Source organism: Tamandua tetradactyla, chromosome 6 (genome assembly GCF_023851605.1).
Source record: "Tamandua tetradactyla isolate mTamTet1 chromosome 6, mTamTet1.pri, whole genome shotgun sequence".
Taxonomy (NCBI): domain Eukaryota; kingdom Metazoa; phylum Chordata; class Mammalia; order Pilosa; family Myrmecophagidae; genus Tamandua; species Tamandua tetradactyla.
In genome coordinates this window covers 162,173,263-162,188,129 of record NC_135332.1, presented here as the reverse complement: position 1 = coordinate 162,188,129, position 14,867 = coordinate 162,173,263, and the positions used below count along the sequence as shown (strand labels likewise).

The 14,867-nt window shown below is 39.3% G+C and overlaps 1 long non-coding RNA gene across 1 annotated transcript in view; it reads left to right on the top strand.

Annotated features, from left to right (window-relative positions):
- Positions 1–1,502: 1,502 nt before the first annotated feature.
- LOC143686468 (uncharacterized) overlaps positions 1,503–14,867 on the top strand; it is a 148,162-nt gene continuing 134,797 nt past the window's right edge. Inside the window, exon 1 of the long non-coding RNA XR_013177176.1 lies at positions 1,503–1,838. This is a non-coding gene — a long non-coding RNA (uncharacterized LOC143686468). The remainder of the gene's footprint in view (positions 1,839–14,867) is intronic.

Here is a 14,867-nt window from a genome sequence, read left to right as displayed (position 1 = left end):
CAAGGTGCTCATAAAGTGTTATACCGATCAAGTCTAGGGTGGCAGCATGAGGAGTGGAGAGAAGAGGACAAATTCAGAAAACATTGGCGGTGGAGCCAATAGGACATATGATGCAATGGGTGTGTGGTAGAAGATATAAGGCAAAATAAGAATCTAGGATCAGTCCTAGTTTTTTACCCTGAACTCTTGAGAAGGACTGTGTCATGGGGGAGGAACACGTATGCTTAAAAATAATAATGGCTCTTATTTATTGGGCATTTATTGCATGAACTCTGTGGGGATGCTTTTGTCTGCTTTATGTCACCAACTCAGTATATTTGTTGAAAGACTAAATGAATGCCAGGCATAGTTTTAAGGACCTTGTCTGCATTATTTCATTTTAACCAAAAATAAAACTTATTGGTAGGCATTATTTTACAGACTGACTCGAAGAGATTAACTAACTTGCCCAAGGTAATGCAGCTAAAAAGCTAAGTGCCAGGCTTTGAACACAAGTTAGTTTGATTACAAAATCCGTATTCTTAATCACTAAAAATTTATTTCCTAGTCCACCAGATACCATTAAGGAAGTTGCCAGCCAGTTCTGAGGGGCTGGAGTAGTCTTTTGAGAGGCCTCTTTAGGAGATATTATCACAGAAACTTACTACTAGGAATGAGTTTATAAAGTTGGCAATTAATTTGAGGATTTGTGCCCAAATTAAACAGAACTTCCATACCATACCTCCTAACTGTAGTTACAATTACATTACAAAATTTTTAATGTTGCTTCCAAAATCCAGTTTGTAATTTTCCAATATCACCAACACACATTGAAACCCAAACCATTTATCAAATAAATTTTAACCAATAGATAGCTGGCTTTTATTTTAAACTGGAAGAAAAAAATATTTCTTTCCATAGAGAGAGTGAGCTGTTACAGTTTCAACCGTCTAATGATATCAAACAGAGAAAATGTTTTTCCTTACATACACATAATTACCAAGACCTATGCACACTGGGTAATGTGCTCCAATTTTCCGTAATTCTGTAGCTGACAGCATCTTCAGAGATCAAAAACAGCCTTTAAAAGGGAAACTTACTGACTGATTCCAAGCACAGGGAAGCAAGTAACATGTTTAATATGTTAGCTCTTAATTCTAGGAAGGTGTCCTCCTTTCCCTATTTTAAGATGTCAGGAATAATATCTGAAATTAATGGATAAAAGAGAATTAAGCCAATTTCTGTCATAATAGGTTGGGATAGTGCTAATTTCTTTCTTTTCTACCATCACTCACTAACTATCCTTCAAGGACTAATAGAAGTTGGGGAAGGTATGTCATAAGGTCTTTACCAACTCCTTCTTTGGGCCTATTTTTATTCCTGGAACATCCTTGTATTGTGTTTAATGAGTAAATTGCAATATTATATGTTTCCATATTTGTATACGCTAGGGTGTGAGCTTCTTAAGAAGTTGGTTATATCTTATTATCTTCATATGTTCTATGAGTTAGAATGTATATAGTTGCAAGTGACTGAAAAAAAAACTCAAGCTAAGGTAAGCAATAAGAAAATGTATTAGATTACATAACTGAGGCCAGAAGTAGAGCAGTTTACATGTATTAAAAATTTGACTTAATCTGGTAGCACTGACTCTGTTGGTCTTTCTTCCTCTGTATCTTCAAGCTGGCAGCAAGATTTGAGCAACATTTATGGACTTCATACCCCTTCATGGCAACCACTAGAGGAAAAGGGATTGTTTCTTCCCAAGACAATTCTGCAGACTGAGGAAGAACTTTCTCAGAAGTCCACAGCCAACTCTCCTCTGCCTAAGCAGTCATTTGGGAGCCAAATGCAGGAAGGTGAGTGAGTTTACCGTGATTGGCATAGATGGATCTGTCCTCCCAAATGCATGGCTGTTACGTAATAGAGGACCATAGGGAGGAAAGGCCACAATGTACCCCCCTCTGTCCAGGGTCTAGCACAGAATCTGGCACTTAGAAAATGCTTAATAAGTATTTATTGATCAAATAAGTGAATTACTATGACCCACTATGATAAGCCTTTTCCAAAACTACTATATGAATGATTAGCACCATTTACTTGGCTAAGCAGTTAATTACATACTTTCCATTGTTCTTCCATCATGTGGCATGTGTTAACCTTGCCTCAAACAAACAAATATTAACTACTTAAAGACAGAGCCATGGTTAACATACTTTGATTGAATGAATTCTTTCTCGGTGTCCCCACCCCCACCCCTGCAGCCCTAAACTAATTTAATAGCATTAAAAATAAGTGAGAGCTAAAATCAAAGACCTAACTGCACACTTGGAGGAACTAACTAAAAACAGCAAACTGATCCCAAAGCAAGCAGAAGGAAAGAAATAACAAAGATTAGAGCAGAAATAGTGAAATTGCAAATAAAAAAAAAAGAGAGAGCATTAACAAAAGCAAATGTTGGTTCTTTGGTAAGATCAATACAATTGGCAAACCTAGCTAGACTGACAAAAAAAAAAAAAAAAAAAAGAGGAGACAAAATAAAATCAGAAATAAGAAGGAATTACAACTGACCACACAAATAAAAAGGATCATAAAGATATATTATGAACACCTGTATGCCAACAAATTAGACAATCTGGGTGAAATGGACAAATTCCTAGAAACACACAAACAACCTACACTGAATCTAGAAGAATTAGAAGAACACAGCAGACAAATTACAAGTGAAGACATTGAATCAGTCATCAAAAACCTTCCAACAAGGCAAGGCTCTAGAACAGATGGCTTTATTGGTGAATTCTACCAATCATTCCAAGAAGAGTTAATGCCAATCCTGTTCAAAATCTTCCAAAAAATTGAAGAGGAGGAAGTACTACCTAACTCTTTTATGAGACCAACATCCCCCTAATACCAAAGCCAGATAAGATCCTACAAGAAAGGAAAATTGCAGACCAATTTCTCTTATGAATATAGATACAAAAACTTTCAATGAAACACTTGCAAATCGAATGCAACAGCATATTAAGAGAATTATACACCATGATCAAGTGGGTTTTTTTGCAGGTATGTAAGAATGGCTCAACATAAGAAACCAATTAATGTAATATACATTAACAATATGAAGGGGAAAACAACATGATCATCCTGATGTAGAAAAGGCATTTGACCAAATCCAGAATCCTTTCTTGATAAAAATAATTAGAAAAATAGGAATAGAAGTAAATTTCCTCAACATGATAAAGGACATAAATGAAAAACCCACACCTAACATCATACTCAATAGTGACAGACTGATGCTTTCCCTGTAAGCTCTGGAAGAAGACAAGTATGCCCACTGTCACCACTGTTATTCAACATTGTACTGGAAGTTCTAGCCAGAGAAGTTAGGCAAAAAAAGAAATAAAAGACATCCAAACTGGACAGGAAAAAGAAGTTAAAATTTCACTGTTTGCAGATGACATGATCCTATATATAGAAAGTCCCTAAAACTCTACAACAAAGCCACTAGAGCCAATAAGCAGCTTTACAAAGTAGGGGGTTTAAGATCAACACTCAAAAATGAGTGGTATTTGTATACACTAGTAATGAGCAATCCTGGGAGAAGGAAATCAAGAAAAAAATTCTGTTTACAATAGCAACTAAAAATAAAATATCTAAGAAGAAATTTAACCAGTGATGTCAAGGAATTATAAACAGAAAACTAAATAACATTGCTAAAAGAAATCAAAGAAGACCTAAATAAATGGAAGGGCATTCCATGTTCATGGTTTGAAAGACTAAATATCATTCAGATGTCAACTCTACCCCAAACAGATTCAGCACAATCCCAATCAAAATTCTAATAGCCTATTTTGCAGAAATGGAAAAGTCAAATATCAAATTTCTTTGAAAGGGTAAGGTGTACCAAACAACTAAAAACATCTTGAAAAAAGAACAAAGTTGAAGGACTCACATTTCCTGACTTTAAAGCATATTACAAACTACAGTGATAAAAACAGCAGGGAACTGGCATAAAGAGAGATATATTGACTAATGGTATTAAATTGAGAGTTCAGAAATAGACCCTCACATCTATGGCCAAATGATTTTGACAAGGCTGCCAAATTCAGTCAATTAGGAGAGAATAGTCTCTTTAACCAATAGTGCTGGGAGAATTGGAAACTTATATGGAAAAGAATGAAAGAGAACCCCTGTCTCATACCATGCAGAAGAGTTAAATTCAAAATGGATCAATGACCTACATATAAAAGCCAGGATTATAAAACTCCTAGAAGAAAATCTAGGGAAGTATCTTTAGGATCTTTGTGTTAGGCAAATTTTTCCTGTTTGTTTATATGTTTTTACCTTACCCCCAAAGCACAAGTTATAAAATAAAAAAATAGATAAATGGGACCTCCTCAAAATGTAAAACTTTATCCATCGAAGGACTTTGTCGGGAAAGTGAAAAGACAACCTACTCAATGGGTACAAATATTTGGAAACTGCATATCTGATAAGCGCTTAATATTTAGAATATATAAAGATATCCTACAACTCAACGATAAAAACACAAACAACCCAAATAAAAATAGACAAAACACTTGACTAAGCATTTCTCTAAAGAGGTTACACAAATGGCTAAAAAGCACATGAAAAGATGCCCAACATCACTAGCTACTAGGGAAATACAAATCATAACCACAGCGGGATACCATTTCACACCCACTAGACTGGCTGCTATTTTATAAAAGCAACAATAGAAAACTGCAAGTGTTGAAGAGGATGTGGAGAAATAGGAACACTTGTCGCTGGTGACAAGGTAAAATGGTTCAGCCACTGTGGAAGGCAGTTTGGCATTTACTCAGGAAGCTACGTATAGAATTACCACATGACCTGGCAATCCCACTACTAGGTGTATACCCGGAAGAATTGAAAGCAGGGACATGAACAGATATTTGCACACCAATATTCATAGAAGCATTATTCACAATTGCCAACAGATGGAAGCAACTCGTGTCCATCAACCTATGAATTGATAAACAAAATGTAATCTATACGTACAATGTACTATTATTCAGCCATAAAAAGGAATGAAGTCCTGATGCCTGTGACAAGCATGGATAAACCTTGAAGACATTATGCTGAATGAAATAAGTCAGGCCCAAAAGGACAAATATTGTATGATCTCACTGATGCGACCTAATTATAATAAACAAACTCAGAGTTAGAATCCAGGATCTAGAATTTCCAGGGGATAGATCAAGGCTAGAGAATGGATAGTTGATACTTAATATATACAGAATTTCTATTTAAGTTGATTGTAATGATTTGGAAAAGGATGGTAGTGATGGTAGCACATTATTGTGAGTGTAATTAACGAAACTGAATTATGTATTGAAATGTGGTTGAAAGGGGAAATTTTAGGTCACATATGTTATTAGAATAAAAATTAAACTATAAAATATAGGACTGTAATACACAGTGAACCCTATTGTAGACAATGAACTGCAGTTAATAGTCAAGTTTAAGAACCTTCTCATAAATTACAACAAATCTACAACACAGATACAAGGTATTAATGATAGAGTGGCGTATGGGGAAAATACATCTAATGTAAACTATGACTGATAATAAATAGTACTATTTTAATAATCTTTCATCAATTGCAACCAAAGTAACTACTCTGAAAAAAAGGAAGTACAATTGTAAAAAAAAGTGCTGTCATCAATTGGAACAAACACTCCACACCAATGCAAGGTATTGGTGGTGGCATGGCATATGGGAATCCTGTATTTTATGCATGGTTTTTCTGTACTAAACAAATTTTTTTTAAAAAGCAACTGAAAAAGGGAAAGATGTAACCAAAGATGTAATAGAGAAAACAGTAAACAGCACAAAAGTGCCACAGATCAAAATAAGGTAGTTGGTCTAAGCACAAACAGGTTGTTAATGCCGTGGCTTGAGAGGCGTTCTAGTCTTTAGGGGAAGCTCACAGCTCCTCTCCTTTTGCAACTCCAAATTCACCTTCAAAGAGCAATGGTGATAAGGGGTTAGTGTGAGGGAGGTTTACGGTGCCACGATGCCAGAGGTCAGAATGTCTTTTGTGATAAGTGAAGGGGATAAGCCCTGTATCCCAAGTGGCAGTAGTTTCTCAGGCATCCTCTAGCAGGTCTTGGAATTCTCTTTCCTCTTCTTCTGCTTCCTCATGACTGGTGCATAAAGAGGCCCTGGACTCTGCCTGCTTGATTGTTGTCTTGCTCTAGGAAGCCCCTGGAAGGGCCAGCGAAGGATTAATTGGGCAAATGCTATCTCTCAGGTTTGGTTGTCCTTAGTGTGCTTTTCCACAAACTTGCTGTACCTCACCATAGCTCTGGAAGCAGAGGGAGAAGAAGAGAGGGCCACTCAGGCTGCTGCCTTTGGCCTAGACAGAGCCCTATGCATGGCCCGGTCTTGTTCTTTGGGAGCTGGAGATAAGAGATTGATCTTGGAGCTAAACTCTCAAGCAATAAATTAGATGCTTTTTCCTGGTCTTCCCTGCACATGCCTTCTCGGGTGCTTTGAGGAGGGAGCCTGTGGGAGGGCAGAATTCAAGTATTTGGGATTCTGTATCCTGGAAAGTATAATTGTCTCGATGTCTTCCTGTCAGCTCATGATTTATGGGCCATAGAAGCTGAGGAAGCAGAATAAAGAGTTTGGACGCAGGGCCAGGATCCCAGCAACTAGGATTTACCATAGAAAATTAAGAAAAATTGTTCATTCATTCTCAGTCATTCAAAAAATACATATATTGGCACTGTATAAAATGGAGTTTCAAATTTCCCTAAGACAAGGTTCCTTTTGACAAGGAGTTCACTGTTTAGCAGGGGGATAGATTTGCAAGTGAATACTTATTCTACAGTGGACAGAGTGCTGTAACAGATGGAAAGTGATTTCCCCACCTCCATTCTCCTCTTCTTCCTGTCTTCTCCTCTTTTGTCCCTTTATGGTTATTATTATTAATATTATATATATATATATATATATGTATATGTAAAACACGTTTCAATGGACTTAGCGATTTTGCTGCTTAAAAGAATCTCACCTTGCAAAGTCATTGTAAGCATGATAAACTTATCAGACCAGGTCATCCTGGGCTCCTCCTTCCATTGGCCCGTTCTAGGGCTTCTTTCCTCTCCTTCAGAGGCGCCGATAAGCTACAGACAGCCAAGACTGGGGTGTGGGTCTAGGGGAAAAAGGAGAAAAGTGAACTATAAAGGACTCTGGTGCCAGAACTGGGCACATTCCTGCAGTGCCGTGAGATGAAGCCCAGCTTACCAGGAGTGAGAGCTGGCATCAGGGGCCCAGGCCTCAGCCAGTTATGCCACTTTCTTTTGCTGGTCCTGTCCCCTGCGCCTGCATCTCTCAAGATAATATCAAGGTATATAGCTGTGATAGGGCAGGGTCTGAGTGTTTCCTCTTTGGAGATTCACGCCATCTAATGGAATGGAGGTGGGCGAGTAGGGACTGAAGAAAAAAAAACAGCGTTGGGAATCCCTGTGAAGTTTGGGGTGTTGAGGAGAATGGGTTGATTCTCTTTACCCTTCCAGAGAGAGAAGTTGCCTGAAGTTTGGCATTTATTTCCTTAAAAAAAAAAAAAAAAGAGAGAGATGTGTGTGTGTGTGTGTGTGTGTGTGTGTGTGTGTGTGTGTGTGTGTCTGGACTCTGGCTAGAATGTGGGAAGATTAGGAGAAGGCTCTTCTCCCTGCTGGTAAAGAAATGAAAGGCTCAGGTTCTGGAGGTAGGTCAGTAATGCCTTCCTGGACTAGAGATGGTGTATCCCATTCGAATGTTTAGTAGTAGAGAACTGGTTGGATTCCTAAACCTACTACTAGTTGGTTGGAATATCTTTGGCAAATGACTTACCTTCTCCGAGTTTGTTTCTTTATCTGACATATAGAGATAATATGTTTTCTCACATTGTTGTTTTATGGGCAAAATCATATGCCATATGTCTATACATATATAGCCCTTGGCACAATTCCTGGCATTTAGAAAGAGTTATATAAATGATGCTTTTGCTTTTATTATTAACTGGTAGCATTATTAAGAATAGCTGAGCTTGATCCAGCCTCTCAAACGCTCAGCACGAACCAGAGGCAGGCTTGCATCCTCTGATGGTTCAGGAAGGTGGGTATTGGACTATAAAGGCAGCATTCACTTCACATCTTCCTGGATTTTATGCTCATGTCACTGTTTTGGTTATCTAAAGCTGCATATCAAAGCACTTCAAAACAGGGGCTTCAAACAGCATTTATCTTCCCAGTATTCTGCAATTTGGACAGGATTTACGAAGATCAACTCTTTTTTCTTCCATGTAGCGCTGACTAACATACCTTGTCAGGAATGGTTCTATTGAGGCTGGAGGCTGTTCTTCCAAGATGCCTCACTCAGCTCAGATGGTGGCAAGTTAATACTGGCTCATTTGGGCTCTTTGTAGCTTAATGGCTTAGATTTGAGAGGGTATGTCCACAATCAAAGAGGATGAATGTCTCCTTACATCCCACTTGCTAATGACCCATTGGTCAAAACTGGTCTGTTGGCCAAGCCCAGATCAATGTGGAAATTGAGATTCCTGAATATCGGGCCACATTTGTTGTTGGTGGCCCCCAGAGTGAGGTGTCGTGGAAACAAAATTCTGTGAGAAGAGATGTTCTCTAACTCCTAGCTTCCATGCATTCTTCAAGGAATGCATGGTCTTCAAATAGTCCTGGAAGGTGACAAGCAGCATTTGCCAATGTACTATTTCCTTCCCTCTCTACTTGCGAAAGTGTAAACAGTTTAATGTGCAAGAAGTCCAGGGCTGGGTGGATCAATGACAGCTCCAATGTGTGTAGTTTCCTTGATCATGAGTTGCACCATCTGAAAATGCCCTCAGATGTGCTCACCTCCCCTGTTACCTCCTGCATGCGCTACTTGTAAAATTTTATTGACAAAGAATGAATTCTCTGAAACCAGTGGCAGAACCATTGTATTTTACTGATAGGTGTATATTACCTGAATAAAAGGCTTTATGTGCAGGAGGAAAAAAAATCCATTTAGTGATGGAAACGACTTACTCTTTTATAGCTTGTAATATTAATTAGCCTTCTCCTTTCTCTTCCCTTTTCAAAAGAGCAAGTTTTAATTGTCTTTTCCATATACTTCGTTTTATATCCACAGTTTCCAAATTGATACAGGGCCTACTAGTAAGATTTTAAAAATAGGCTTGCATTACTTTTGAGAAAGACAATTTTCAATTAATTATAAATGATTTCATTTCAAAACTCAGAAACCTACTGTGAATCCTGAACCTAATACTTATCATCTCTAATTGCAGGAAGGGGAATACAGAAATAAACTTGGTTTAATGTGGAACTGGCATTCTTTTATTAAGGTTACTGTTTTAGCCTATATAGGCTTTCCAAGGAATGTGCTGAAATCTCTACTCCTACTAAAAGCTTTTGAATTCTTTGGCATCAGATAACGTAGTGGTGGAAACATTGAGATGCTAAGTGGGTCACCCATGAGCAGAGAAAAGGGAGGGAAGGATGAGAGCAGCTCTCCCTTGGGGGTCCTCCCCAGATGTTTTTATGTAGTTTAAGTAATGCTTGCGAATGTTCAATATTGCTGTTTTTCTCCTAGAGAGGAGGTATGAAAACCACACCGTTCCCACATAATCATAATTTTTTTTTTGCTTCCTTCTTTTCCTCCTTCTTCCTCCAGCTGAAATTTATTTGTCTTTGACTGGCCTTAATGCATATTACCCCATAGGATGGTTTTATGATTGCACCCTTACATTGCAGCTAGAACTGGGCACCACTATTTACATGCAGTATCCCCCAACCCTGAGATGTACATGTCACTGTTCTTTTTTTTCATGGGCAGGCACTGGGAAACAACCCCAGGTCTCCAGCATGGCAGGCAAGAACTCTGCCTGCTGAGCCACTGTGACCTGCCCATTACTGTTCTTTTATTAACAAGAAAACCAAAGGTATAGAAAAGCTAAGTGGTGTGTTCAAAGTGACACAGTTTGTACTTAACTCTGAAGTCCATTTTCTCAACTACCACTGTTCTGGTTTGCTAGCTGCTGGAATGCAACACACCAGAGATGGATTGGCTTTTAATAAAAGGGGATTTATTTAGTTAGTTCTTCAGAGGAAAGGCAGCTAACTTTCAACTGAGGTTCTTTCTTACGTGGGAAGGCACAGGATGGTCTCTGCTGGCCTTCTCTCCAGGCCTCTGGGTTCCAACAACTTTCCCTGGGGTGATTTCTTTCTGCATCTCCAAAGGCCTGGGCTGAGAGGCAAGTGCTGAGATGAGGTATGCTGAACTGCTTGGCTGTGCTACATTGAGTCTCTCATTTAAGCACAAGCCAATTAACTCAAATGTCATTCACTGCAGCAGGCACACCTCCTAGCCAACTGCAGATGTAATCAGCAACAGATGAGGTTCACGTACCATTGGCTCATGTCCACAGCAATAGAATGAGGTGCCTTCACCTGATCAAGTTGACAACTGAATCTAACTATCACAACCACTTTATTGCCTTCCACGGAAATGAGGATAAAGTTGTCAGGACACATGACGTCTATAGAAGAGTTGTGTCTGGAGGCAGTGAACTAGGTGGTTTAGAGCATGGCTTAGGGTCAGAAGGTGCCCTTCTGTCTCTCTCTGGCTGTGTTACTCTGGGCAAGTCATTTCATTTCCCTTAGCCTGTCTTTTCAAGTATAAAATGAGAATGATAATGTTGGCTTCAGAGAGGAGCACAGTGTAGTGGTAAAAAGTGTGAGCTATTCAGTAATAAGAAAGAATGAAGTTCATGCTACTATATGGGTGAACCTTGAAAACCTTATGCTGAATGAACGACACCAGTCACAAAGACCACATCGCATCTAATTCCATTTATATTAAGGTCTAGAGAGTAAATCTATAGAGACAGAAAGTAAATGAGGGGTTGCCTAGAGGTGAGGGGGATGGGGAGATATTGAGGTGATATGAGAGCATACCAGGTTTCTTTTAGGGATGATGAAAATGTTCGAAAATTGATTGTGATGAATGCACAACTCATGATGATTGAATATGCTAGAAAACATTGAATTGTTTACTTTAAATGGGTGGATTGCATGGTGCATGAATTATATCTCAATAAACCTGTAATTAAAAACAAAAGAGTATGGCCTAGGAAGCAGAATCCTTGTCTGAGTTCATATCAGACCTCTCCCACTCAATATCTGCCTGACTGTGGCCCCATTATGTAACTGGGTCCCAGCTTCCTGACTAGTAATTGGGGATCAGGGTGCCTTCTCCTCAGGGTTATCAAGAGGGTTTCATATTTTGAAGTATGTAAAGATCATTGAACGGTGTAATTAACTACAAACTCTTAATACATCTCATCCTTATTTTATGTAATCATTAAGGATAGAATGAGTAGAGGATCTGACCTATGAGAAATGCCTAATAAATGGCAGGTTTTGATGATAGCAAATGGGATTTCAAGACTTCACCTTTGAAGGTAATTACTGAATTTTGAAAATTCTGTGATAGGACTTGTTTTAGTTTATAAGCTGCCAGAATGCAATATTCCAGAAATTGAACTGGTTTTAAAAAGGGAATTTATTAATCTGCAAGTTTACAGCTCTAAGATCAAGAAAATGTCCAAGTTAAGGCACCAACAAGAGGTTACCTTCACTCAAGAAAAGCTGATACTGTCCAGAACCCCTTTGTCAGCTGGGAAGTCACCTGGCTGGTGTATGCTGGGGTGTTTGGCCTCTGGATACTTCTGGCAACTGGGAGGGCAAAAGACAATGTCTGCCATCTCTCTCTCCTCATTTCCTAAGGCTTTGCTGGGAGCGTTTTCCCTCTACATCTCTAAAGGTCTCTGGCTCTGTGCTCTGTTGGCTCTAATACTTTTTCCAAAATGTTTCCCTCTTAAAGGGCTCCAGCAAGTAACCCCACCTTGAATGGGTGGAGACACATCTCCATGGAAACCATCCAATCAAAAGTTACCACCCACAATTGGGTGGGTCACATCTCCATGGAAACAATAAAAAAGATCCCACCTAGCAATATTGAATGAGAACTAAAGGACATGGCTTTTCTGGGGGGTACATGACAGTTTCACACTGGCATAGGACTGCTTTTTTTTTTTTTTTTTTTGAAAAAATCAAGGTCCTAGTCCTTTTCTCACGGCTCTGTGGCCTTTGGACAGAAATTCAGAGCTATTTTGCCATCATTATCAGGAAAAGTTCCAGAAGCTTCTTCTTCCTCTCACCCAGCCTTTGGGCAGGGTGGGATGGGCACTCCAGGCTGGATAGAAGTGTGTCCTCACTCACTGCTCATGAAGCTCTCTCTGTCTGCCTTGCCAGCCTTTTCAATATTTGAATTCCTTAGAGCTGACTTATGCACACTTGCAATCTGTTCCTTTTTCTGGCTTACTTTCAGGAAAACTTGATGCCAACATTTTGCTCAACAAACTGACTCAGTTCAGGCTATGGATAACACCTATCTCTTCTGTTTCCTTCTGATGAACTGCGTTCTGTTTTATTCTCAAACAACCAGCATTGTTCCTTGAATTCTATCAGGAGCAGATGGTGATAGAAACTTTAACTTAATGAAAACATAAACAAACCTAGAAATCTAAACTATTGAATACTTGGAAGTCAAAATGATGTAAGTGGAGCTATTTTTTTTTAAAAATTCCTAACATGAAGGCCATCCAAAACCTACACAGATCACTCAAAACCAAAGAAAATTGAAAGGCAAAATAAAGTTGAAGATTAGATTCCTGAACCCAATTCCTCTACTTTGCTCATGAAACTTTTGGAGACTTGAACATCTGTGCCAAGAGAGGAAATGTACCTCCTCTGCTACTTGAGAACCAAAAATGGAGAACTGCTGAAAAGCTATGCCTTTGGCAGAACTCATTACTTGTTATTTGCCAGGGAGAGAAGTTGAATGCTACACACACCCCTGGGAGTGACAGAGCTGGGCCTTGTAACTGGACTGCATTTTTTAAAGGAGTGAGTTCATGTGAAATCCTCCCTTCCTCATATGGCTTCTATGAAGCTTTGCTGGAGCTGGATCTGTCGTCAAGTGCCAAGAGCCTGATCCAGGCTGATGTGTTGCTTTGGCCAAGAAATCTGGGAAAGCAGCATTGTGATAAAGTTGCATCTTATTTGACTATCTGTCTTTTAAAATAGAAACTTCTGTTACTCACAGGAAGGTACTGTGGCTGTTTGCATCTCCTTTTTCCTGGAAAAGTACTTGGTTTTTGAACAGTCTATTTTTATCATCCCTCCCCACCATTAGTAGGACATCGTGTTGTTTTGAGGACGCTAGGGAAATGGCATCCAAATAGTCACAGCCTATACCATTAGTGGCATAGGCTGTAAGGCTGGGCGCAGAGCGATTGACAATGTGGTTTGTTTGGCTTCTATTTGGAAACTGGAGAAGAATGGAGACACATTTACAGTGATATCAAAGTAGCTAAAAGTAGAACAATTCCTGGACTCCATATTTTTTCCCGAAAATGTGTTCATTTCAAACATCTGTACTGAATACCGACTAAGGGCCAGGTTCTGTGCCAGGGGCTTGGGAAACTGAGACTAATAAGATGTGGCTGACGAGTTCCAGTGAGGAGCTAATGGGGAGATTGAAGGGAGGCAGCTATGTAACCAGTGATGGCAAAGAAGTGCTAGAATCCCTATGCTAGAGTTATGTATAGGATACAGTTGGGGTGCAAAAGAAAGGGTGATCATTTCTTTCTGTAAGGTGTTAGGGAAGTCTTCACATCAGAAGTAACACTCCCAAGCTTCAAAGGGCAATAGGTGCTCACCCCATGGATAGGGTGAGGAGGGCATGCAAGACTGAAGTGGCAGCTTGGGAATCATTTGTGCTCTAATGACTCCTCCCAGTATGACATCAGGGAATTTGTGTTATGCAACAAGGATGCTCTACAAGAATAGACATTGACGGTAGTGATTATCCCTCTGACGTATCATTGGACGGGAAGCAAGGAGCGATACTAGGGTTTGCATATGGCAACAAGATAGGATCTTGACACTCTTGACATTTTGGGCAAGATAATTCTTTGTTGGGAGGGGCTGTTCTGTGCGTTGTGGGATATTTAGAAGCATTCCTGGCCTCTACCAATGAGATGCAGTCCCATTCCCAAGGTTCTGACAAAACAAAAATGTATCTAGGCATGGCCTAGATGTCTCCTAGGGGCAAAATCACCCCCAATAGGAAAACAGAGGGGAAAGAAAACAGAAGGTAAAATTCTGGAGCTAATGAATGGTGTGGGTAGTTATCAGAACTTTAGAAATATTGGACACTTGCAGGCTTCCATGGGGTTGCTTGGGAGAATTGTTATATAAAATCTCTGGAGCTACTCACCTGGAGCCTTCCTATATAGAGTTGCCTGTGAAGCAGCGTGATAGTAAATCAACACCTGTGATTCAGAACGTCCATCCAAATGATTTTCTAATTGAAACTACTTTTGGTTTCCTCAGTATGGAGTCTTAATACATATAACAAGTCTCTCCCAATTGCAGCCAAACCAGCTTTGCATTGCGTTTCCATATCTGGTTCTCTGAAGGATGTCAGCCTTTCTTTTAGAAATGACCCCAGGCCCTTTCCAGATGAATTTCACTTTTAAAAGTCAGATAGTCACAAACATGTTCACCAAATATATGTAAATTCATTGGCATGAATTGGTAAGAAACATGCAAAGAGAAGTTCCATTTTATTATAAAATATGTTAAGGGCTATTTAAACCAGAACTAGAGGCTTTCTTTGAGCTAGCTTTACCTTTATGGAGCAGGCAAATATGAGAGCCACAAAGTCCCTGTTATAAAAGAGCTGAGACCATGGGGAGAAGGTTGGAATACTTT